This window comes from Apteryx rowi, unplaced genomic scaffold (assembly GCF_003343035.1).
Source record: "Apteryx rowi isolate R43461 unplaced genomic scaffold, aptRow1 scaffold_878, whole genome shotgun sequence".
Taxonomy (NCBI): domain Eukaryota; kingdom Metazoa; phylum Chordata; class Aves; order Apterygiformes; family Apterygidae; genus Apteryx; species Apteryx rowi.
In genome coordinates this window covers 27,819-36,089 of record NW_020451180.1, presented here as the reverse complement: position 1 = coordinate 36,089, position 8,271 = coordinate 27,819, and the positions used below count along the sequence as shown (strand labels likewise).

General features: G+C 37.1%; 1 long non-coding RNA gene across 2 annotated transcripts; it reads left to right on the top strand.

The window, feature by feature from the left end:
• The first annotated feature begins 1,962 nt into the window (after nt 1-1,962).
• Nucleotides 1,963-8,026, top strand: LOC112977891. 2 transcript variants are annotated; one of them, XR_003257681.1, is made up of 5 exons: nt 1,963-2,418; nt 4,213-4,409; nt 6,298-6,365; nt 7,126-7,229; nt 7,892-8,026. It is a non-coding gene; the product is annotated as an uncharacterized LOC112977891 (long non-coding RNA). The 2 variants fall into 2 exon arrangements; XR_003257680.1 differs by having other exon boundaries at nt 1,963-4,409.
• The last annotated feature ends 245 nt before the right edge of the window (nt 8,027-8,271 follow it).

Here is an 8,271-nt window from a genome sequence, read left to right as displayed (position 1 = left end):
TTGCAGTTCATATTGCTGAGAAGCGTTTATCCTAGTGATGTCCTGTGGACTGATGGCTTCATGCCCAATACATAATAGTTCAGCAGGTGGGAGAGTACATATAAGTAAGTTTGTCTTTGTCCCCTCCCCTGGATATGATGATATTTTTGAGGAATGAGGGATAGTAGAAAGCATTACTTTGTTTTACATGGTGTAACATTAGAGCTTAGCACTGGTGAGATATTTGGGAAAGCTCCTGTCCTCTGAACTTTCCTTCAATATTGGCAATCACTGAACATACCTCTATAAAAGGTACTCTTATTTGATTGTAAGTATTAATATTTGTGCATGTGCATGGGTTCCTATGGATGTGCCTTATAACTCTAAATAAATATTCTTGCTTGAAGTGTTCACATCCCACTCTGCAGAGTTCTTGTGAATAAGCCAGGGTTATTGAATGATTGACGAGACACCCAGTTCTGCTACAGCTGAATTAGGGCTGATACACATTATACATTGTGCTCCTGACAGATTGAATCATCTACTCCTGATGATTTTGCCTGTTTGAGTACTGGAAAACTCAAAGGGCATCAAGTCAAATTACACATTGATAACAGTTTGCCCTGTAGCTTTGGCACACAGAAGGAATCACGTTCTACACTTAGAAGATTAGTGGAAGAGGATGCATCGAGGGAACATCACATGTAACTATGTAGAACTTGGACTTCTTTGGATGGTAAAGTCACAAGTCAAACCATCCAGGAAAGAGCAAAATCTATTCTGATGTGAGCTTCCCAAATGATGCAGTAAAACATAAGCCTCATCATCCCTTTTGCAGACCATGTAATTCCCAACCTAGCCATAGCATAATTTATGTTTGATTTTGGATTATTTTCCTTCATCAAATAAACTTAACGTCAGAATATCACAAATTAGAGTGATGTCTAGATTTGCTTTGTATAGAAATAAAAACTAACATGTACTTACTTATGAATGTCTATATTTTAGTGTCACACTGTCATGCTATGAAGGTTCGATAGCAACGACTGAGTAATATAATAATAATAATAAAAAAGATGTTTATTTCCTCACACAAGTTCTTGGATTAGTAACATCCATTAAAACAATGCGATTACTAATTTAGAAAGGATAACACAAAACCATCAGTTACTAATTTAGAAAGGATAACCCGAAACCGTCGATTACTGCGTTATTAATTGGAAGGACTGCTTATCCCTGCTTGAAAGCTTTCTTGTTCGCTCTCCTAGTGAGAGGGCTCTCAACCTCGAGGAGTTACCTTAACCCAGCGTCCCAGGAAAAGGGGAGGGGGGGGAATACTCACGGTCCAGCCGGAGAGGATGATCAGGTCACGTTCCCGTCCCTGCTCAAACTCTCCTGGCTCCCAAGTCTCTTTTTATACGGCTGGGGCTCTGGGCAAACACTGCTTTTGCTGACTTTTGCGAGTTTCACAATCACAGGACTGTCTGTTTGTCTGCTTGGGGGGACCCTGCTAGCGAGGCAAGACCACAACACCTCCGTATTGCTTCTTCCCTCCCTGGGGGTCCGTGCAGATTCCAGGTGGCAGACCTCTTCAGTCTTGTTAATGCTGCCATTCCGCAGCCTTGCGTGTATCAGTCCTTGCGCATATCGGTTGGTAGACGACTTTAGTCCACTTTAGTCCTATTAAGTCCTCTGTTCAACAGCTTTGCGCACATCAGCTCTGGTGCTATCAGTTCTTCTGCATATCAACTGACAAACTTCAGTCCTGTTAACTCTTCACTCGCCCGTCTTTTAGAATATCTTCGCCCATGGAGATTGACGGGCTTTCAAGTAGGGATAAGCAGTCCTTCCAATTAATAACGCAGTAATCCTTTCTAAATTAGTAACTGATGGTTTTGTGTTATCCTTTCTAAATTAGTAATCGCATTATTTTAATGGATGTTACTAATCCAAGAACTTGTGTGAGGAAATAAACATCTTTTTTATTATTATTATATTACTGTCTCAGTCATTGCTATCGAACCTTCATAGCATGACAGTGTGACAGAGATCATTGACCTACTACTGTGTGATCTACACTTATTTAGGATTTGGATGCCAGACCAGTGCTTTGGTGGCTGACAACACTTTTTTTATTACTTTCAAGCTTTTCTTTGGAATCATATAGGCTAAACACTTCTTTAAAAAGCAGCAACAAATAACTTAGAGGAAAAATTGAGAAAACAAAGACTCTCGTATGAATTCCAATATGAATTCCAATAGCTGACATTTGAAAGACAATACAAGATACTGTGAGACTTACAGTGATATGCCAGACATCAGCACAAAAGCTTATCTTTATTTCTTTTGTAGTTTACACTATCTGAGGCCTGCTCCTCCTTCTTGTTATGCCAGCATGCTGCTCAAAGGAGTGTCATCTCGAAGTAATCCCAAAAGAATGTAAATAAACCTCAGCGTACTGGATCTCAGATTATTGATCAGTAATTTATCTACAGTAAAACCAGACTCAGTGTAGACGTCTGTTTCAGGTTTTCTAAATGGTCTTAAAAGTCATTCAGTTTACTGACTGATCTTGAATATTTCTGTTTTCTGTCTATTTCCAAGTATATTTCTTATTTGTTCTATATTCCAGTTAGTTATTAAAAGCACTAGTACCATTTTTCTCAAATTGATTTCTATTTCTAAGGACCTAGTCACTTGGTTTCTGTTCTTGGTGCTATCTCTTACAGTCATAGATATAGTATACATCTCAAGAAAACATGTTCTGTCACTTCTTGTATTAACTAAGGTTGTCAGTGAGTGAGAAAAGAGCAATGCAATCGGGGGATTTATATTTTATATTTACAAACATTAACATTTACAAACATATTTACAAACATTTCTGTTATGTTCTGTGGTTTGGACACATCCTTTACTTCTCTCACTTAATATTTACTCCTCAACGACAATAAAATTTTGGGGAAGAATATGCTTCTCCAAACTCTTCCTAACCAAATTTCTGTTTTTGGCTTAGATTTAAAGCTCTTTTATGCTTTTGTTTCACTGAATTCCTTCCACAAAAGGAAATTAAATATGCATATTTAATAGCTTTGTTCACCGTATATGGAGAATGTTTCTGACTAAGTACTGGATTCAAGGGCTGATAGTATCTTGATTGGACTTAAAATCTACTGTATTTGTTGTTTAAGGTCAAATGTCTAAGTAAAATCTTTCCATAGAAGCAACTCATAAGATTGTAGTTTAACAGGTCCCTTTTGTAATTTTTTCCCCAGCTTTCTTGATTTGAAAAATGACAATGGTGGTATTTGAGTTTTCTGGGAATTTCTGCACTACAGTACATGTTGTGAGCGGAGTTTTTTCTAGTTCTGCTTCTGGGCTCCCTCTGATCTTTATAATGTACAGTGCAGTGCTGTCTTCCCTAGGCACTTCTCTTATCATTTTCTTAACTTGTTCTTCTGTTCCTAGTACAGGAGTAGCTTGTGGAGCTACGCAAAAGAATCATTCACAATACCAGCTAAACTGGAGAAAAACATTTTTTTTTGGATTCCACGGAAATGAAGAATTATGAACATTTGCCTTTCTTGTGCTCAAAATGAGGAAAAATGAAGATCCCACAATCATTCCCCTTGACCTGCAAAACCCAACAATAAATGCAAAAGTCTTAGCCATTAAAGACACAACATTCTTCTGTAGGAACAGCTTTGTGTAGGACTGTATTAAGATCATGCTGAGTAAACAAGAAGGCTATTGGACCAAAGCCACGCATTTTCTCATAAACACATTTTAATAACCTGAACACCTTTTCATCTCTCCCCCCCATCCCAGTATGCACCAGCAAACCACCACTCTTCATACAAAGCAAATACACAGCAGAAGTAAATCTCTGCTCTTCCTGAAACAAAAAATGTTTCTTTTTGAATAACTATGTACATCCTACTGTGTTTCTTTTTCTCAGTTTTTCAGTCAGTTTTCAGTGGTATATGACTGGCTTAAATTGATCTTCCTGTTTAAATTTGCTTGTAGTTTTGCTCCCTGACATAAATCAGAGTTGTGAATGATGGAGCTTATGTGGGCCCGGTTGCCTTCCTCATCATGGGGCTTACACCATCTATCCCACCACCTGTTACTAAGAGAAAATCTGCTACATCTTATTTTCTTCTCCCGCTTTAGCTTCATCAGTGCACATGCTTGTAAATATCTCATTTTTCTCTTCCTTTGATTTTTTTATTGCAGTTATTTTGGGCTTGAGCTAGTGTTCACTAAAGTGATTGGGAGCTAAGAGTCAAAGAGATAATATTTCATCTTGAGAAAAAAAAAATCTTGCTAACTAATGATTATCCTGAAGTATTTGTATCATGTGCTTGTGGACACGAAAGGCTATGTGCAGAAGCTTGTACTCTGAAGTCTGTCTGCCAGTCTGTCTACATAAGGTTGGTCATGAAGTAATTTTTTCACTTTCTGTTTTCCGCTTAATTCAAAATGTCTGTTACTTACCATGGGCTTAAGCAGATCCTAATACTGAACCTACGACTTTGTAGGTATATATGATACCTGTGACTCTTTATGGTGTATAGTGTTGTGTTTATATCCTAGACTGTCTTAACTCAGTGGGACCAGAGAATTAGCTTATACTTCTAGAAGCATTTTTAAACCTGCTACTTGGTGTTTTGTTACTTATCAGAATGGAGATTTATATTACAGAAGTACTGTAGGCAGTAGCCAGACTGAGAATACAAGAAAAACTGGAAAATTTCCCAATTCTCCTTTGATTTTACTGATGATTTTTTGCAAGAAGATAGGTGCTATTTCAAAAATAGAAAAATTATAAGACTTGTGGGGCACCCACCCTTTCCCCATTATATGAAAAGTGTGTTTTGCCCACAGATGGTTTAACAGTGTGTTTGATTTTGCTCTTTCCAGTATAACTTGGCTGTGTTTCTTTATTGTATTTATCTTCTTCTTTTTTTTTTTTTCTTCCCTCCTTTATCACACTGAGAAGTGTTTTGGCCTGTCTTCTTTGTGGCTGTTCATGACTGTCTCTTGTCCGTTTGTACAGAGCTTCTGCCTTTATTCTTTTCATCACAGCATGGCTGGTCAGCCAGTCTCTCCAGCAGGAGTTAACTGGAACTTGGGTACTTTTCCAGTTGAAGAAGAAAATTGTTCTTCCTGCAACCTGTAGTTCAACAATGAGTGAGAGAAGTTTTGTAGTCAGTTAAATAAAAACACATGGTTTCCTGCAGCTGGAGTCTTAATCTTGCATGAGACTTCCCACGGTCAGTGCTGCAAGTGGTGGCTTTTAAAAGCTGGTGGTACTGCAGCTGTTGGTTTTGCAATTGTGAAACTCTCTTTTCACTTAAACTTGAGTTAATGACTGCTCATCACAAAACTACCAAAAGAGAAAGAACTTTTGCAGCAGCCTTTTGGAAAGACTGCTGGGAAATCAGTAGAGCCCAATCCTGTTATTTTATAGATTTTCTCTGCAATTTCTATATTGGGGATAGAAAACCACTCCTGACTTTTTTTAACATTATTGTTCTCTATTTAATTAGGCCTTACCTCCCTCTGTACTTGGATGTCTTCTTTTCTGGAACTAGCTGAGTTGTCCTGTAATAGTGAAGTAATATAGTTTGTCAAAATTATGCTAAACTTGTTGTCTTAAATGCTATGTATACTTGCGTTCACTTCTTACGTTGTTCTTGCGGAAGGTGCCATAATCTTAAATCCTCATCTGAAAATGTTATGAGCCTGTCACTTTTTTTCTCTTGACTTGCATTTCAAAGAGATCTGCTTCTTTTTATCATCCTCTCTGCCTTTCCTTTACAATTTTACATTATGATATTGAAGCAGTCTTTGATCATTTTGTAGTTTGTGTAGGTTCTTGTGTAATATGTTTACTGGCTTGTCTAGTAGCATGTTCGCTTGCTTGTCTAGAATGCTGCATGTCAGTGAGACAACCTGCACGAGTCTAATCTCATCTGCCTTGATTTTTGAATAGCTGGCATATTTTGTCTGATGTGCTATATAAATTGTCTGAGTGTTTTGGCTAAGCCCTTTTTGATAATTAATATATTATTCACCAGGGATTTTCATAAATACATTTCCTCCAACTTTCTGTTCTTTCTTTTCTGAATAATAAGAAATGCATATGCACACAGTACTGTCACTAAATCTTTTCAGTTGCCCCTCACCCACTTCACTAACATGGTTTTACTACATTGGTAAATAATATGGTGTCTGCTATGGTAATGATAGTGGGAATATTATTTTACTTTTGTCAACAATATTCTCTGTCTTTATGCACTTTGTGTTACATTTCAGCATCTCTGCAGGATGGCTGTTTCCTTACAGATCTTTAGAAACTGAAAGTGCATGTTACATTGGCAGAGGTCAGTTGCACTTAAGTTACAAGTTTCACTGAAATGAAAAATGCTAAAGAGGGAGGAACGAGTGTGAGGTATCAGTGGCAGAATCTGTTTGTCTGTGATTAGGGGCAACTACCACAGGTTGTCTCCTCTTTGCATCTATTAACTGAGTTTTGGGTTTGAGGACCGATAATGTTTGTTTCTGATCATTCAGGCTGGTGATTCATGACTCAGTTTTCATCAGGAATATGTGTAGAGTTAACTTACATATATTTGTATGAGTATTCAGAAGGAATTTAAGGGTAATATAAATAAGAAATAGCATTACAAGCTCCTGGGGAAAAAGGTTGGGGTTTTTTTGTTTTGTTTTGTTTTGGGATGAGTTTTTTGGTTTTGCGTTAAATAAGGAAGGGCAGGATTTCTGGTTGCTACTGTAATGCTTGGACTGCTGATGGGAACAGGGAGTGACGTCCTTGTAGAGAGAGAGCAAAGGGGGAAAAAGGGACCTGAACTTTGATTTTGGCTGTGTTCTGTATGGCCTGAAAACCTCACAGAAACTTGCAACTGTTACCATAGGTAGGCTACAATATAGTAATCCAGTCTGAAGATAATCAAAGCAGAGTGAAGGGTGGGGAGTCTTGAAAGTGAAAAGTCATCACAGCCCTGTGCCCTGAGGAATGCAGAAAGCGGAAAGATTAATGCTATCAGGGAAGCTGTATAATGCCCTAGATAGCTATTACAAGTAAAAAGAAGAATAAATTTCTCTGCCGCTTCTTCAAAACAGGGAGTTTCTTCTTTCTGCCAGTGTGGCGCAAAAGAGCATTATCCTGAAATGTCCCTTGTGTCAGCCCTGATGCTGGTGGTGAAGCGAGGTTTCTACCACACAAGGTGAGCTTTCTGTATTCAAGGGATGCCTTGGCTTTTTGTATTTCTCCACCATCTTAATTTTAATCCAATAGAAGCCATATTGAGCCTGCACAGAGAGATACCAACATCTTATTTCATGCACAATGTGTTAGGATATATGGAATAACAATATGCATCACAGTAGGAAGAAATTGCTCAAAAATAATCACAATGAGATATGAGATCTCATATATCATTGATTTCAATATGAATATTTACTGTAATAAACAGAGTAGAGCTCTATTTTTAGCTTAATATAAAGGTTTGAGTGAAAAAAAAAGATGAATTATATTACTCAGTTGTATCTCTTGAATTATCTTAACCATGTGGGGCTGCTCTTAAAATTAAGCAATTTATTATTTTCTAAGGAGCAGCCAGCAGACTATTTAATATATAAAACTGAATGTGATGTAATTACAAACAGAGGGTCAGAAATAATATTATGTAGTCACATTTTATAACGTGAACCTTGAATAACTTAATATAAGCCTACAGGAATGATTAGAATTATTTTGGTTCAGTAATTCTCTCAAAGAAATGCTTTTGTCATAACATGTTTATTCCACCTGTTGATAAATCAGTAATCCATCCTTACTTACATTTTTTTCTGTGATTTCTTTCCTTCTCATTTGTATCAATTTCAGCTTGCTTGAAATAAGTTCCTTATTTTCATACCTGCATAAAAATGGACCAAATATCCAAGGAAACTGAAAGCATTTGGAACAGAATTTAAGAAAAGTAACCATTAAAAAATGTCATTTTTTGAAGTTTAAAATAAAATGTTTTTATGTACACATTTAAAGTTAAAAAGCTCAGTTAATCATTCTGAAAGTACTTTTAGCATCTAAAGATGTACCTGTGTAAATACCTGTTCAGGATTACAGTGCGCACTTGACTACTCTTGTCACTTATTTCATAACAGCTTGGTAAGTTGTTGGCTTGGTGCAAAATCCAAAATGATTCACTAGTAGTTAAGACCTTGGGTAGTGTGGTTGCTCAATATAGCGCCTTAAAGTTATATACC